The 18,196-nt window shown below is 36.2% G+C and overlaps 1 protein-coding gene and 1 long non-coding RNA gene across 3 annotated transcripts in view; both read right to left on the reverse strand.

The window, feature by feature from the left end:
• Window positions 1-11,968, reverse strand: part of LOC105537967 — a 19,208-nt gene extending 7,240 nt beyond the window's left edge. The window contains exon 1 of the long non-coding RNA XR_001005810.1: window positions 11,958-11,968. This is a non-coding gene — a long non-coding RNA (uncharacterized LOC105537967). The remainder of the gene's footprint in view (window positions 1-11,957) is intronic.
• The window catches only part of NEGR1 (neuronal growth regulator 1), a 942,943-nt gene that overhangs the window by 453,027 nt on the left and 471,720 nt on the right, over window positions 1-18,196 (reverse strand). The gene's annotated exons all lie outside the window — the stretch shown is intronic.

The raw sequence follows: 18,196 nt of genomic DNA on the forward strand, positions 1-18,196 counted from the left end.
TTGTCAATTTTGGCTTTTGTTGTCATTGCTTTTGGTGTTTTGATCATGAAGTCTTTGCCCATGCCTATGTCCTGAATGGTATTGCCTAGGTTTTCTTCTAGGGTTTGTATGGTTTTAGTTCTTAAGTTTATTATTTGCAGAACGCCTGACATACTGTAAGTGCTCAATAATCCTAGTTTGTCCCTCTCCTCATCCTTCCTCCTTATCCCTGTAACATACTGTTCATGTCCTCATATTCTACTTTCAACCAAAATTATTTGTTTTCTTTCCACATGGTAGCCTCTGTGCACTTATGCTTTGCCTTCGTCTTTATTAAGAGAGGCCTCTGTTCCCATCCAGCCTCATCCCTTCTCTTGAGCACTAAGCCTTTAACTACTCAAGAGCTCCATTTCACTACTCCTCCCATTCTCTCCCACATCATCCAGTGTTTCACCTTTATTAGATCATTCCCATAGCATGTATTATAGTTCCTCAATCTTTAATAAAAAATAAACAGAAACAGAAAAACAACAAAAGACCTCTTGAGCAATCTTTTCTGTTTACTGCCTCATTTTACAATAAAATGCCTCAAAATAGTGTTTGTAGTGATCATATAATTTTCTCTTGATTTCTTTCTAATTACACTTTCACCACTACTACTTCCTGTAACTACCTTCTTTCCTACCATCCCACAAAGAAGCACATTACTTAACCCAGTGACCGGTTCTCAGCTCTCATCTTACTTAGTGTATTACTCAACGTTTAGAATAATTGATCATTTTGTTCCCCTTGAAACATTTTCTCCGCTTTTCTGCACATCACACTCTCCTGGTTTTCTACTAACCTTTACTGGCCTCTCTTTGCCAGTCAGCTCTGACGGTTTTTTTCCCTTGTCTCACTAGTCTCCTGATGTTAGAGCATCTCAAGCATAGATTGTTGGACCTCCTTTTATCTAAATTACTGCTTTAGTGAGTCCATCACATTTTATGGTCTGAAATACCAACTAAAAAATCAACAACTCTTCCCTGAATTGTAGACACAGATCTCCCTCATTTCTTTTCTTTGAGTTCAAGATTAGATGTACAATTCTCTGCTCAGTATCTTCACATGGTTGTCTGGTACATATCTCAACATGTCTAATGAAAACTCTTGTTATTTCCACTCAAACTATCTATCATGTCAGCCTTTCTTATCTCAGTTAATCATAACTAGTTTTTCCAATTTGCTCAAACCAAAATCCTTGAAATCACCCTCGGTTTCCTTCTTATTCTCACACTCCACATCTATTATCCGAAAATCTATTTGCCTCTAACTTTAGAGCCTCCTAACTTCTCCTGCTGTTGTCCATGTCCCAGGCAATCAGTTCTCAACACAGAAGTCACAGTAATTCTAATAAAATAAATCAGATTGCATTGCTTTTCTGCCCAAACACTCCAATAGTTTCTTATCTGTTATGTACTGCATTCTGTTGTTAGCAGAAATAAGGACATGAAAGGTGATTGTGATGACGGTTCTGAAAGAAAAAGGGAAGACAGTAGTGCAAGCTATCATTATTTTAGAAAACATGTATATCGTTAACATCATGTTAGTAGAAATATGAACACTAAAGATGCTCTGGTAGGGTCTCAGATGAAAATGAGGAACATGTTATCAGAGACTGAAAGAAAAATGGTCCATGCTATGAAGTGGCAAAAACTTGGCTGAATTATGTTCTAGTGTTTTGTGGAAGGTAGAGCTGAAAAACAATAAACTTAGATATTTAGCTGAAAAGATTGCTAAGCAAAATGTTGAAGGTGCAGCTTGGATTTTCCTTACTGCTTATAATAAAATGAGAAAGGAGAGAAATAAACAGAAGAAGAAATTATTAACAGAAAAAAAACCCCAGAACTTAAAGATTTAGAGAATTATCAGTTTAGACGTACTGCAAAAAAAATGAGAAAGTGTGTTCTGGAAGGGACAACAAAGGTATGGCTAAACAAGTACTCCATAAAGAGATTGCCCCTGGATTTAATCAGCTATCTCTCCAGTAGCCAGCACAGGAAAATAGAACTATTCATATGTGACCATGCTTTATCCTTCAAAAAAAGAAAGCATGACCTTGAAGGTAATTCAGACATCATCAGAGCTCTCCCACTTGCACCACAGGCCCACAGCATACATGCCCAGGAAGCAAGACTGTTTACTTCTCAGAGAGGGTGGGGCCACCTCCTAGATTTCAGTAGCCAAACTGTCCCTTAAAGAGTCATGGGGGCAGGAGAATGCTTAAGGCTATGGAGGTGATGCTGCTGCCTTGTTCGGCCTGGAGAGCAGAGCATCTGGCCAAAGAGGAGTATTCTTAAGCCTTAAGATCTAATAAAATGCCTCGATAGGTTTTAGAATGGCTTAGGACTCATCAGGTCTTTCTTCTTTCTGATTTCTCTCTCTTGGAATGGGAATGTTTATCTTATTCTCAATCCACTGTTGTAATTTTAACACACATAACTAGTCTTGTTTCACAGGTTCATAGCTGGCAAGGAACTTTGCCTCAGGATGAGGCATACTTCTTGACTCACCTATATTCTATTTAGATGATATTTAGATGAAACTTTGGACTTGAAATTTATGCCGAAATGGGTTAAGACTTTTGGTGCTGTTAGCAAGGGGTGAATATATTGCAAGTGAGGACATGAATTTGGGGAAGTGGGACAGAGGTAAGAATTTTATGGGCCAAATTGTGTTCCCCCAAATTTATATGTTGAAATCCTAACCTCCAATGTGACTTTGAGGGTTTGTAGACAGGGCCCTTAGGGAGGTAACTCACGTTAAATGAGGTCATCATGGTTGGCCCGTAATCTAATATGACTGATGTCCTTATAATAAGAGGCAGAGACATCAGACCTCTCTTTCTTTCTGCATACACACAGAAAAATGGCCATGGGAGGACACAACCAGAATGTGGCTATATATGAGTCAGGAAGAAAGATACCACCAGAAACCATCCCTGATAGCACCTTGATCATGAAGTTTCATAAAAATAAATATATTTTGTTAAGTTGCTCAGTCTTTGGTATTCTGTTATGGCAGCTCAAGCAGAATAATATACCATCACACTCAGAGCCAGCGGTATAGTCTGTCCAGTGGCTGACAGTGGCCTTCCTCTCTACATCCTGTTGCTTTTCCAATATAATCTATTACTATTTTTCTACCAGCTCCATTGGTTCCTTACTCTCTGGCATTCCCATGGCTCAGGAGCTATAACTTGCAGTTCCATTTATCTGGACTCTCCCTTCAGATATATGCATAGCTTTTTCCTTGTACTTCTTTTAATTCTTTGTCCAAATATAACCTTGTCAAAAATGATTTCCTTGAACATTCTGCTTACAAATTTTACCTTCCTACCTTCCTTGATAAAAAAAGTCTTCATGGAACCTGCCACCTTCTGACATATTATATAAATTACTTATATATTTTGTTTCTTGTCCCTTCTTACTAAAACCAAAGTTCCTTGAATAGAAATTTTTGTCAATCTTGGTCACTGTTCACTTCAGTGCCTAGAATAGATTCTGTCAGATAATAAATGTTTAATAAGCATTTGTTAAATTAATGGAAATGTATTTATATTTTCTTCTCTGCTAGTCAAAGAATAATGACCTTCATATTTGTACTTCTAAGGCCTCTATGGTAAATATAAAATATTTAATGCTTTCATTAAATATTTTTATTAAATATGAATAGAATACTAACAAAATAATAAATCAAGGTTGATAACAGGGAGAGGAATCAGGGGTCTAGTATACAACCCTACCATTTATTTCATTTCTGACATTTGTATAAAGTTGTTATTCTGTGTAATATTTGGACATAATTGCTAGGAATATGATGCTTATCTTAGGCTGTGTTTGTTTTTTCATGTGTTATAAACTTGATAATAAACAGCAATAACAGGTCCTGTTGCCAAGCTTGCCAACTAACGTGAATGTTGCAAGGTGAATTAATTAGTAAGAACAGATGTCATGCATGCAATACAGTTCTAAGAGATCTGCTGGCCATGGTCCAGTAGCTGGCCTCTAAGTACAGACTGCATACATAGATACCATCCAGTTTAGGTTCACATGTGGAATCACAGAGATGTCTTTGCACTGTTTTTGAATATCACTTTCAAGGATAATAATACACCAACATAATTTTTGAGATAATTGGAATGTTGTATTCAGCTAGGTATTTCATTGCAAGCTCATTACAGTTTGCAAACAATATTTACAATTTCTCATATTTCTTTTGTTAAATGCTTAACTACTTGCCTGCTGTAATGTATAATAGGCAAAGAATTGAAATGCATGTGCACCTGGTTTATTTTAATAGCAAATTTTTATTCATGTTGTCAGTAACAGGCATAGGAAAAGCAAACAGAAATTAAGTGGTTAATGAAAAAATAATGACTATGGAAAATTTGCTTTTGCAAACTGCTTAAGTTCTCATTATCCAAATAAAAATGATTGAAAATAATCTCAAAATGAAGTAAGGATTTCAATCTATTACCTTTCTTAACATCTGCCACATGTTTACCAAGAAATTCCCATTATTATTTCTAAAATTAAGCAATATCTAACTCAAGAATCTGAATATTGCAGTGGGCAATAAATGCAAAGTGTATTATGAAAACCATGCCACAATAAACAAAACCTCTGCTTTTTCCATTGGACAGGTTAGTTCCCTGGCCAATACCTTTTTAATCAACTGTTGATTTGGTCTGACCATGAAGATATATTAAAGCTATATTAAAATTTTTAAGAAAATATACTATAAATTATTTAAAAATCTAGCTCCTGAAGTTAAGCAGCATTTTAATTTTTAAAATTATCTTAAAGTTCTGTCTTTCATACTGTAGTTGGAATCCTTGTAAAGCCCTGTGATAACAAAGATTTTTAATACTGTAGTATAAAAAAGTATCAAATGAGTGTGTAGGTCTATAAAAAGTAAGAAATAATTTCAACTCAAAATCCTTTTGAAAATTCCTCCTACCCACCATTGTTAAAAAAAAAAAAAAAAAAAAAAAATCTAGCATGTATTTTTCTTACTTTACCTACAGGTTCTTGATGTCAGAGTCATAAACTGGTTCAGGAAATTGTTATAATATAGGCAAAACTTCATACTAATGAAGAAATTATTATTTTCCCAAAATTGTGGTAAGCTATTTGTATACATTATTCCATCTAATACTTACAATGGCCCTATAAGGCAATAATCTTATCTCTAATAAAATGTTAAAAAGTGGGTAATCTCCCCAAGTGTTGAGACCAGTACATGTCAGATAAGGCCTCAGACTTACCTGAAATGAAATTGTCTTTTGGCACTAATAACTTTTAATCCCCATCCTACATCCTAGCATACCACATAAACTTAAGTACTGCACAGACATGTCCATCTGTTTTTAAAATAAATGCTGTATGGGACATTTTAAGAGTAATTAGAAAGAATTTCATATTGTTTTTGTGCAATAAAGCACTGAAATATGACTAAAAAGACTTACAATTTAAAATGCAAACTTCCATCATTTATGGACAGAGAAACTGAACATTTTATGTAATAGATAAAAGAGAAGTCAATCAAATAAACAACAACAAAAAATAACAGTGAAACACCCTGAAAAAAGACTGATCAAAAGTGTATACAGACAGAAATTACAATGGCCAAAAGTAGAAATAGAAGAAAGTGATACTACATTCCAAATCTAATGATTTAATGAATTCCTCTTGAAGAGGAACTGAGGTTAATGGAAATTGTTCATGCTTAATTTAGCTGCATACAATGCTCTGATTTTTGATTTTATTTGGATTTAGCCTCACTTTACGCTTTTTCTGCATTTACAAAGCCTAAGGTAACAAACCATTTCAATTTTTTTTTTTTTAATCAACATTTCAACCCAGGAGATAAAACTGAGGACTGAAAATACAATTCCAAAATTTGGAGGGGACAAATCCAGTGAGGAGTTTCTTACTGAAGTTTATTCTTACTTCCTACCTGAGTAACTTTCACACTACAACAGCTCATCTGTAACTGAGAAGGAAACAGTGAGTACCTCCAAAAAAGCTTTCTAAGCAGATTCTTTTGTATTTACTTCTGTTTTCATAAATATAAAAACGCATAAAAAAGAGATTGGTCATATATTTTCCACTCTCCAAGAAAATATCTACTATCTCATTCTTATACCTACACACATATTTTATCCTTTAACAGATTTTTAAGATATCATTTATTTATGTCCAACAGTAAATAACTGAAATGAGAGGACAATAAGAACAGCTATTGGTCCCTAATGTATAAAATGGCACATGATATCATACAACTTTTTGCAAGAAAAAGTAAAACATACCAATCCCTCCCCCAGGATCACCACCACCAAACACCAAAGAGTTGTAACTCTTAGGAGGGAAAAATCACTCTGAAATCATTTTAAACATGAGGAACTGAATCCAATCAAAAGAGAAGAAATACATGTTCCATGAGTTTTCAAACTTTATGAATTTCACTATCACTTTAAATTCTTCAGTAGCTACTATGGATTTTTCAGGTTCTGTTTTGAATAACTCAAAATAGTCTCTCGCCCTCCTATAGGTATGCACGGTGGAGATGAAAACAAATATTTTTGAGTGCTAACTGTGATTTAAATATATTATTCATTTCTCACAGTCATTATGCCAGGTAAATATTTTCCCTGTTTTACAGATGAAGTAAGCCTGAGAAGAGAGGTTTGGGAGCCTGTCAGTCCCACAGCTGGTTCAGGCCTACAAGTATATTCCACACATGTAGCTCAAAAGAGTCTTTATTATACTTTTTACCATAGCTGCATGATTTTTGAATAAACAAAAGAACGTACTTCACCTGCTCTGCAATCCAAGGTAATACTAGTTCTGAACTTCTAAAAGCAGTAACGTGAAAAGGAATAGGATTTGTTGCATAAAATCTTCCCCCAGCTCCTTGTTACATATTGTTATTTCAGAAAAAAAAAAAATAGAAAATGAGAGATTTTTTTTTCACAGTGGTAGACACCCAAAAAAGAATATGTGATTTTCCTCCTCTTAAACTATCTAAAGCTTCTAAATCAATGCATATCAACATAGCTCAAAGTAAACATAAATGACACTAACAAGACTTGTCTATCTGTAGCTTATTTTCTATATATGGCAATTCATCACTGGCTAGCAAAACCTAATAAGAGTGTGTGTATTTGGTTTTATTTTTCCATTTACATGATTAGATCCTTAGTTGCATTGTGATTGAGAAGCATCCTTTTAAAGCGCTTTACTTATTGCTTATTAAACATGTATCTCCATGTGTGCAAAAGCAGCATGGGTGGGAGGGCACTGATAAGTGATGGATACACAGGAAAGAAAATGACTATCCCTCCATTCATTGTTTCCAGTTAATTTGTGTTGTAAAAGAGTGTGTGCCCTTGTGGAAAGTGGTGCTTCTCTGAGGTTTTGATTAACCTGCATCATAACACTTCTCCCATCATCATTACACAAGGCAGTTAAGTAAACAGACATAATAGGCCTTGGTCTCGTCTTTAGAAATTTACTGCCGTGGAAATTCAGCTAGCTATCTCCTTTATCTTGCTTTTCAAAGAGTGATTTAAGTGCCACCCACATGGTGAAGCAACAGTAAGCTAAGTTGCCACAATCATTTATTCACAAAATATTTCTTGTGTGTCATCTATTTCTTAGGCTTTGTATTAGGCACTGGGGTTATAAAAGTAAATCAAGTATGCCCTTCAAGTTTTTGCAAAGTAATGAATACAGATGATCAAAAAGGACTAATTAAACAACCACAATCTAAAAATCCTTTACTTTATCAAAGGTATCCATAGAAATAATGGATAAAAGTAAACAAATAAGAATGTCTCTACTAACTATTCTCTGAGTTCATAGTATTATTATATAGGGCATACAACTTCCTGACAAAATGAAGCTAACATGTCCTGTGTGTGTGTGTGTGTGTGTGTGTGTGTGTGTGTGAGTGGGTGGGTGGGTGTGTGCACACACGCGCGTGTGTGTGTGTGTGCATGTGCACACGTAATTCACAAGCTCAACATTCTAAAGTGACTCCAGTGTCACTTGGTTACAAGTACATGAAATTAATATATGATTTCTGAAAGTCTTACCAACCTGTGATCCTAACAGACAAATTGCTTTAAGCGAGTCAAGGAAAAAACACAAAAGTTTTGCATGAAGGGAAACTAAAACCATCTCAGACAAATGGTAATTGTCTCTTAAAAGATTTTCAAAAGATTTTTATTATCAGTGAACTGCAATGGTTGATCCAGATGAAGTTGATTGTGAACCATGAGCTGATTATGTTGGAGGAAATAATATATTATCATTTATTCAAGCTAGCAATCTCTGGGTGCACAATCTGCACTCTGGATTAACTAGCAATGGCAGACAGCAGAGCAGCTTTGGGGTAAGGAAGAGGTTAAGCTGGACTTAACTTATGCTTTGGTTAAGCTTTCCTTTGTGTTCCAGGACTTAATGGCTACTTTCCTACTCATTTCAAATTATTTAAAAAGTGTCTAATTATACAGTAATAACATTTTTGAAATCATGGTTTTTCTTTTACACAGAGAATGGAATTGACAGGATGGTGCGCTTCCCCTACACGATCTACAGTATTCATTCGAGCCACTAGCCTTACAGTAAATCTTGCAATTTTCCAGTCAGATAATCTAATCATCACCATGAATAGAACTGAAAGAGTATTAATACTGTATGCCATATCAAATGTACAATATTGAAACACATTAAAAGCTTTTTAATGAGTTTACTGAAAGGCAATATTGTTTAAGATTTGTCAAATTTGTTGATATGGTTTGGATTTGTATCTCCTCCCAAACCTCATGTCGAATTATAATCCCCACTGTTGGAGGAGAAACTTGGTGGGAGGTTGTTCCCCTCCCTGTGTCCATGTGTTCTCATTGTTTAGCTCCCACTTGTAACTGAGAATATGCAGTGTTTGGTTTTCTGTTTCTGTGTTAGTTTGCTGACAATAATGGCTTTCAGCTCCATCCATGCCCCTGCAAAGGACATGAATTCATTCTTTTTTATGGCTGTACAATATTCCATGGTGTATATGTACCACATTTTCTTTATCCAGTCTACCACTGATGGGCATCTGGGTTGATTCCATGCCTTTACTATTGTGAATAGTGCTGCAATGAGCATACATGTGCATGTATCTTTATAATAGAGTCATTTATATTCCTTTGGGTATATACCCAGTAATGGGATTGCTGGATCAAACGGTATTTCTGGTTCTAGGTCTTTAAGGAATTGTTACACTGTCTTCCACAATGGCTGAACTAATTTACATTCCCAGCAACAGTGTAAAAGCATTCCTATTACTCCACAGCCTTGGGAGCAGCTGTTGTTTCTTGACTTTTTAATAATCACCATTCTGACTGGTGTGAGATGGTATCTTATTTTGGTTTTGATTTGCATTTTTCTAATGATCAGTGATGTTGCACTTCTTTTCAATGTTTGTGGGCTGCATGAACGTCTTCTTTTGAAAAGTGTCTATTCGTGTCCTTTGCTCATTTTTTAATGGAGTTGTGTTTTTGTTATGCTTTTTCTAGTAAATTTGTTTAAAGTCCTCATAGATCCCAGATATTAGACCTTTGTCAGATGGAGAGATTGCAAAAATTTTCTCCCATTCTGTAGATTGTCTGTTCACTCTGATGATAGTTTATTTTCTTGGGCTCTTTAGTTTAATTAGATCCCATTTGCTGAGCTCTTTAGTGTAATTATACCACATGTGTCAAATTTTGCTTTTGTTGCAATTGCCTTAGGTGTTTTCATAATGAAATCTTTGCCTTACCTATGTCCTGAATTGTATTGCCTAGATTTACTTCTAGGATTTTAATAAATTTGGACTTCACATTTAAGTCTTTAATCCATCTTGAGTTAATTTTTGTATAAGGTGTAGGGAAGGAGTCCAGTTTTAATTTTCTGTATATGGCTAGCCAGTTTTCCCAGCACTACTAATTAGAGAATCCTTTCCTCATTGCTTATTTTTGTTAGGTTTTTGAAGATCAGATGGTCGTAGATGTGCAGTCTTCTTTCTGAGTTCTCTATTCTGTTGCATTGGTCTATGTGTCTGTTTTTGTACCAGTACCATGCTGTTTTGGTTACTGTAGCCTTATAGGATAGTTTGAAGTCAAATAGCAAGATGCTTCTAGCTTTTTTTCTTTTTGTTTAGGGTTGTCTTCCCAATATCAGCTCTTTTTTGTGTTCCATAAGAATTTTAAAGTAGTTTTTTTTTTTCTTCTAATTCTGTGGAGAATGTCAATGGTAGTTTAATGGGAATGGCATTGAATCTATAAATTCTTTTGGAAACTATGGCCATTTTCATGATATTGATTTTTCCTATACATGAGCATGGAATGTTCTTCCATTTGTTTGTGTCCTCTCTGATTTCCTTGAGAAGTAGTTTGTAGTCCTTGAAGAGGTCCTTCACTTCTCTTGTTAGCTGTATTCCTAGGTATTTCATTCTCTTTACAGCAATTGTGAATGGGAGTTCATTCAATATCTGACTTTCTCCTTGTCTATTGTTGGTGTATAGGGATGCTTGTGATTTCTGCACATTGATTTTGTATCCTGAAATTTGCTGAATTTGCTTATCAGCTTAAGAAGCTTCCAGGCTGAGACTATGCGGTTTTTAGATACAGCATCATGTGATCTGCAAACAGAGACCATTTGACTCCCTCCCTTCCTATTTGAATACACTTTATTTCTTTCTCTTGCCTGATTGCCCTTACCAGAACTTCCAATACTATGTGGTGGAGTGGTGAGAGAGGACATCCTTGTCTTGTGCCAGTCTTCAAGGGGAATGTTTCTAGCTTTTGCCCATTCAGTATGATATTGGCTGTGGATTTGTCATAAATGTCTCTTAATATTTTGAGGACTATTCCATCAATACCTAGATTATTGAGAGTTTTTAACTTGAAGGGATGTTGAATTTTATCAAAGGTCTTTTCTGCATCTATTGAGATAATCATGTGGTTTTTGTCTTTAGTTCTGTTTATTCATTTGTGTGTGCCGAAACAGCCTTGTGTCCTGGGGATGAAGCTGACTTGATCATGGTGAATAAGCTTTTTTATGTGTTGCTGGATTCAGTTTGCAAGTATTTTACTGAAGATTTTTGCATTGATGTTCATCAGGGATATTGGTCTGAAGTTTTCTTTTTTTGTTGTGTCTCTGTCAGGTTTTGGTATCAGGGTGATGCTTGCCTCATAAAATGAGTTAGAGAGAAGTCCCTTCTTTTCAATTTTTTGGAATAGTTTCAGAAAAAATGATACCAACTCCTCTTTGTACCTCTGGTAGAATTCCGCCATAAGTCTGTCTGGTCCAGGACTTTTTTTGGTTGGCAGGCTATTTATTACTGTCTGAATTTCAGAACTTATTATTGGTTTATTCAGGGATTCAACTTCTTTCTGGTTCAGACTTGGGAGGGTGTATGTATCCAGCAATTTATCTATTTCTTCTAGATTTTCCAGTTTATTTGCATAGAAGTGTTTATAGTATTATCAGATGGTTGTTTGCATTTTTGGGGGATCAGTGGTGATATCCCCTTTATCACTTTTTATTGTGTCTATTTGATGCTTCTCCTTTTTCTTCTTTATTAGTCTAGCTAGCAGTCTATTTTATTAATTTTTTCAAACAACTAGCTCCTGGCTTCATTGATTCTTTAGAAAGATTTTTGTGTCACTGTCTCCTTCAGTTCCACTCTGATCTTGGTTATTTCTTGTCTTCCGCTAGCTTTGAAGTTTGTTTGCTCTTGGTTCTCCAGTTATTTTAGTTGTAACATCAGGGTGTCAATTTGAGATCTTTTTAGCTTTTTGATGTGGGCAGTTGGTGCTATTAATTTCCGTCTTAACACTGCTTTAGCTGCACACCAGAGATTCCAATATGTTGTCTCTTTGCTCTCATTGGTTTCAAAGAACTTACTGATTTCTGCCTTAATTTCATTATTTACCCAGGAGTCATTCAGGAGTAGGTTGTTCAATTTCCATGTAGTTGTGTGGTTTTGAGTAAGTTTCTTAATCGTGAGCTCTAATTTGATTGTGCTATGGTCTGAGAAACTGTTTGTTGTGATTTCAGTTCTTTTGCATTTGCTGAGGAGTGTTTTACTTCCGCTTACGTGATTGATTTTAGAGTAAGTGCCATGTGTTGATGAGAAGGACGTATATTCTGTTGTTTTGGGGTGGAGAGTTCTGTAGATCTGTATCAGGTCCACTTGATCCAGGGCTGAGGTCAAGTCCTAAATATCCTTGTTAATTTTCTGTCTCAATTGTCTGTCTAATATTGGCAATAGTGTGTTAAAATCTCCCACTATTGTTGTGTGGGAATCTAAGTCTCTTTTTAGGGCTCTAAAAACTTGTTTTATGAATCTGGGTGCTGCTGTATTGAGTGTATATATATTTAGGTTACTAGTTCTTGTTGAATTGATCTCTTTACCATTATGTATTGCCCTTCCCAAAGTTCTTTTTACTATATAACACTGACTGCCAAATATTCTAAGTTTTAAGATTCTGATTAGTAGTATCTCCCTTCCTTTCAGGTACAGAGGAAACAATTCTCTAGCCAAATGTGCTATTGGTAAAATCCATCATGAACATCCTCTTCCATCCCCTTCCTCCACTTTTTTTACTTATAATTTTCCCTATCCATTTAAGTGAGTCAGTGATCACTGATAAATTGGATCATGGTTGAAGTGATAAAAGGTTTAACGTATTATTCTTTCATAGAACTTAGCTACTTTTCCACTATCAGTAAATAACCACCCGTTATGTCCTTAACTTGCTTTTTACACAAATTGAATTTCAAGGTGCATCAATAAAATCAATTCCTTTCAAACACCCTAAGTTTTTTATCCCAAATATCCTTTGTCTTACTTATTTAGGAAATGAAGAAAACACAGTGAAATTTAAGTATTTGCTTATGTACCTGCTGTTTGGTCTGAATTCAAATTCATGACCAGAAAATTCAAAGAGAACTCAATATGTGAAATCCTAATTTGCTTTCTTATTATGCTGGCTTTTGTATGCTCAACAATTTCGTGCCTTCTTTTCCCTCAAACGCTCTATATGATTCCCTTCCTTTTACACCAGCACACATGCACTTTTACCATCTTAGCAGAAAACCTGGTGTATTAGTCCATTTTCATACTGCTATGAAGAAATAACTGAGATTGGGCAATTTATTTTAAAAAGGGGCTTAATGGACTCACAGTGCCACATGGCTAGGGAGGCCTCACAATCATGACAGAAGGTAAAGGAGGAGCAAAGGCATATCTTAGGTGGCAGCAGGCAAGAGAGCGTGTGCAGGGGAACTGCCCTTTATAAAACCATCAGATCTCATAAGACTTATTTACTATCATGAGAACAGCATGAGAAATACCCACCCCCATGATTCAATTACCTGCCTCCTGGTCCCTCCCATGACAGGTGGGTATTATGGGAGCTACAATTCAAGATGAGATTTGGGTGGGGGCACAGATAAACCATATCACTTTGTTTCATACAGTCAAGTAGGAAATTGCTCCTCTTCCCATTCCACAATCTACCAATTAATCTGCATCTGTGCCCACACTCTCTGCCTTCTTGAATATTTCCATGAATAAAATATTCGTGGTTCTATCAAAGGCCAGCTCTTCAAACTGTGCTTGTATTACATCCCTTATGGCCTCTCAAAAACTTTCCCCCTAATATTACCTATTTTTAATCAATAGTGTCACTTCTTTTTTCTCTCTGCTATCTCTTACTAGAAAAAAAAAATGACAAGAACTATCCTGACTCCAGTCCCTCTTCACTTAGCACCCATTCCTTTATTTGCCTCCACAGTAAGTCAACTTGCCAAGTTTTTAATAGTTGCATTCTCTCCTCAGCCCACTCCAATCAGGTTTCCGCCTCTAACATTCTGGCAGAGTTTCTACAGCTGAAGTTTACCAATGGCCTCTGTGTAGACATGGAGATGTGCTGCGCCTACTCCTTTTAAAGAAAAGACTTGCTCATGCAGTTTCCAGGGGATATGGTGAGCAGACCGCATCCAGCTATCAGCTTCTCCAAGTTTGGTCTCAGCCACCTGGCTCAAACAGCCCACGTTCAATAGCTAAGCAAGATGGTAGTACACAGTGACGGCCATTTTGCTGACATGGGCTAATTCTGGTGGGCATTTTGGCCTGAGAACTTCCCCACCAGGTTGGAAAAGCTTAGTTAGACGTTCATCACAACTTAACATTTTCCTCTGATCAGTCTTACTTCCTTCCTCCTTTCCTTTCACAGGCACTATTCCCTAATAAACATCTTACATGCACACCCAGCCTTTGCTTCCAGAAAATCCAACCTGGACAGTCAATACCAGGACTAGATCAAGAAAGCAGGCTGGAAGATGGGGTTTAGTTTTTGGAACTAGATTATTCACCACCTGCAGGCAATGATGACTCATCACTAGTAAGGAGGAACACAGACTGTGCCTGGCAAAAAGTGGCATCCAAAGGAAACTTTCACCTGGTAACCTGGTAGAGTGTGAGGATATATTGATAGAAACAGCAGATGTTGCTGCTGTTATTGAAATGCATGAAAAATGTACATAAAACTTTATCAGGATTGGATGGCTATGGCTAAGCACTGCTGGTGTTCTACAGTCATGTTGCCAAATACAGTAGCCATTAGCATGCATTACTATTGGGTATTTGAAATGCAGCTAGTTTAACCTATATGTATTGGGGCCAACAGTCATAAAAAAATGCTCAGCATCACTAATCATTAGAGAAATGCAAATCAAAACCACAGTGAGATGCCATCTCACACCAGTCAGAATAGCTATTATTAAAAACTCAAAAAATTACAGACACTAGCAAGGTTGTAAAAAAAAGGGGAACACTTATGCACTGGTAATTGGGGTGCAAATTAGATCAGCAATTGTGAAAAGCAATGTGGCAATTCCTCAAAGAACTTAGAATTACCATTCGACCCAGCAAATCTCATTATTGAGTATATACCCACAGGAATATAAATCTTTCTACCATAAAGACATATACATGAGTATATTCACCACAGAACTATGCACAATTGCAAAGACATGGAATCAACCTGAATGTCCACCAACAGTAGACTGGATCAAGAAAATGTGGTACATATACACCTTGGAATACTATGCTGCCATTAAAAAAAAATAATGAGCTCATGTCTTTGCAGCAGCAACAAGGAGGCCATTATCTAACTAAGCAAACTAATGAGGGAATGGAAAACCAAATACCACATGTTCTCACTTATAGATGGGAGCTAAAATGATAAGAACACATAGACACAAAGAAGGGAACAACAGACGGTAGGACCTACTTGAGGATGGAGGTTGGGAGGAGGGAGATGTTCTGAAAAACTACCTGTAGGTACTATGCTTATTACTTGGGTGACAAAATAATCTGCACACCAAACTTCTGTAAAGCGCATTTTACCTATATAATGAACCTGCACATGTGACTCTGAATCTAAAATAAAACAAAAGCTAAAAAAAGAATAAATAAATAAAAATAAACTGTATGTACAAAATCGCAGCAGGTTAATTTTTTAAATAATAAAAGCTCTAGCAGAGTGACAGTCAAAGAATCCTGACCCACAGATGGTTACAGAGATGTTAATAAAACACGGCATCCATAGGAGCAAAACAAAAAAATGTTTTGTTTTGCTTTACATTTTAATATGTTACTACTAGAAGTATTTGAAAGTACCTAGGTGGCTCATATTATATTTCTATTGTACAATCGAGCATTATAGAACAAAGCATTTAGATTAGGTATAGACAATTGAAAGCTAGATGTAGAAGCCAGTGGGCCTTTCATATTTTATATAAAGAAGTCAGCATCTGTTCTAGTGAGGGGCTAAAGAAAGCTGAGGCACAATTCTGAAACTAGGATGACTCCTAGAAATACAGAAAAAGTGATGTTGGTGCCAGTAACAGCTTATTATCTTCTCATGGTAATAGAATTCTGCCAAGCAACAAGCCCCACCATATGCATAGAACTATTCAGCTTTTCTATTCTTGGAAAAGACCTAGTAATTAGATGATGGGAAAAGAGATGTCCAACAGTAAAGACTGTATCATCAGTGGCACTGAAAAATAAATACAGTTATGCATCAGCTATGATTGGAGAGAAAGAAAACTAGTAACATAAAAATAAATGCCATGATAGACCAAATACAATAAGAATCCTCTATTTAGTATCCTTGGAGAGGTTCAAGAAGGGTTTGTATCTGTAAAATAAGAACAGTATATTATGCAAAAGGAATGATCATAGAATAAGAAAGAGCTCTTGGAAATTAAGCAAGTATTTACTAAAACTGAAAATTGAAATGAAGAATTGAAAGGTAAAGTTGAGGACATTTTCTATAGCATGAAAATAAAGAACAAAGAGATAGAAAAGAAAAGAGAATCATCTGGGGAAGTATATTTTACTAATTCCATAAAATGCTCCAGAAATAGATGCCATTGTATGCACAACTCATTCTAGAAATAAATTAATGCAAATCTATGTCAAAGGGGGGAAAAATGGTGAAATTGAAATGCCAGAATTGCCCTGGTAGGCTCTGGAGGAAGGGGATAACAGGGTCAGGAAAATGCTAGGATGAATATTCAATGTACAGTTGAAAGACCCTGTAGATGAGTACACTCCACATGAAGGCCAGAAGACACCAAGGCTATTATGTAGGTGCTAAAAGGATGACACAGCATCAATAAAAATTCCCTGATAACTCTCTGGGCAAGAACCAGAAGGGGAACAGGCTATTACAGATTGTGTCCCACTCATGCCAGTGTGGATAATAAGATTTCAAAATATTAGGAACAAAGGGGTAATGTTTCATTGTCAGAATCTAATGGGGTTGTACTTTTATTTTTTGGTAATGAAAGCTATATCAGAGTGATAAACAAGAAATTGTGACCCACAGATGGTTATGGAGATGTTAATAAAACACGACACCCGTAGAGACAAAATAAATAGACTGCCAACAGGAGCACTACTCAGATTTTAGCAGCAAAAGAACTCAAAATTAGATGACCAGGAGATTGAGGGCAGTCATAGCAATAAAAATTCATGATCCCTTTCCCAGTTTCCAGACCTGAGCCAGTTTTCAGACAAAGAACCCATTCAATGCAGATGTGGCGCTGACTAGGAGTAAGGAGCCCACAATTATATGGTAAATGTACATGATAATGATTCCTCCAGTCTTTCCCTATAGGGATTACGGTCATTTGATTGGGGAAATTAAATGCCTAGGTAATTTGATGACTGTTGGACACAAGATTTAAGTTGAAGTTGATACCCAGAGCCCATCATCATGGTCTCCTTGTTGGAGTAGGACAATATAGGGGTCATATGACACACAATTAAATGAAGTTTAGGTTAGGGTCCACCTTATAGAGTATCTACTAACAGTCATCTCTCTTGTCCTCAAATGTACAATCAAGAATGACACTTGGGAGTCGGATCTTTGGTCACTTGGGTCAGAGCTATCTATCACACAGCATGAGGCCAAGTGAATATCCCTGAACTTGCTCCTTCCCTCCTTCAGCAGGGAGAATAAATCAAAATCACTATTTAATCCTGGGAGTGGGAGATGGGGTTAAAAATTAGTGCCACCCTTATGGATTTCACGAATGTAGAGGTATTTGTTCTCATAGTATTATTATTTAATTTACTAGTCTGAACCCTGGAAAAACAAGATGGATTCTGAAAGATAACTACAAGCTTAACCCAGAAATAGTCCCCTTTTGCATCTGCCATGCCAGATGTAGTATATTGCTAGAGCAGATTAATATGGCCTAAGGAACTTGGTATAAAGCCATTATTCTGGAAAATGTGTTCTTTTCTATCTCAATCAGAAAAGACAATCAGAAACAGTTCACATTTACATGGATTGAACAACAATATTAATTTATAGTTTTGCCTCAGGGCTATGTTAACTCTTCTGCCCTCTGCTATAATATAGTCTAAAGAGATCTGCACCATCTGGATAACCCACAGTACTTCACATTAATCCATTATATCAATGATATTATATTGATGATGCCAGATGAGCAAGAGGTAGCTAACATTCTGAAGGCCTTGGAATAACACATGCATTCCAGAAGGTGTGAAATAGAACTTGTGAAGTTTAAGGGGTCAGGCTGTCCAAAACTATTTGAAG

This window comes from Mandrillus leucophaeus, unplaced genomic scaffold (genome assembly GCF_000951045.1).
Source record: "Mandrillus leucophaeus isolate KB7577 unplaced genomic scaffold, Mleu.le_1.0 Scaffold103, whole genome shotgun sequence".
NCBI classification, from domain to species: Eukaryota; Metazoa; Chordata; class Mammalia; order Primates; family Cercopithecidae; genus Mandrillus; species Mandrillus leucophaeus.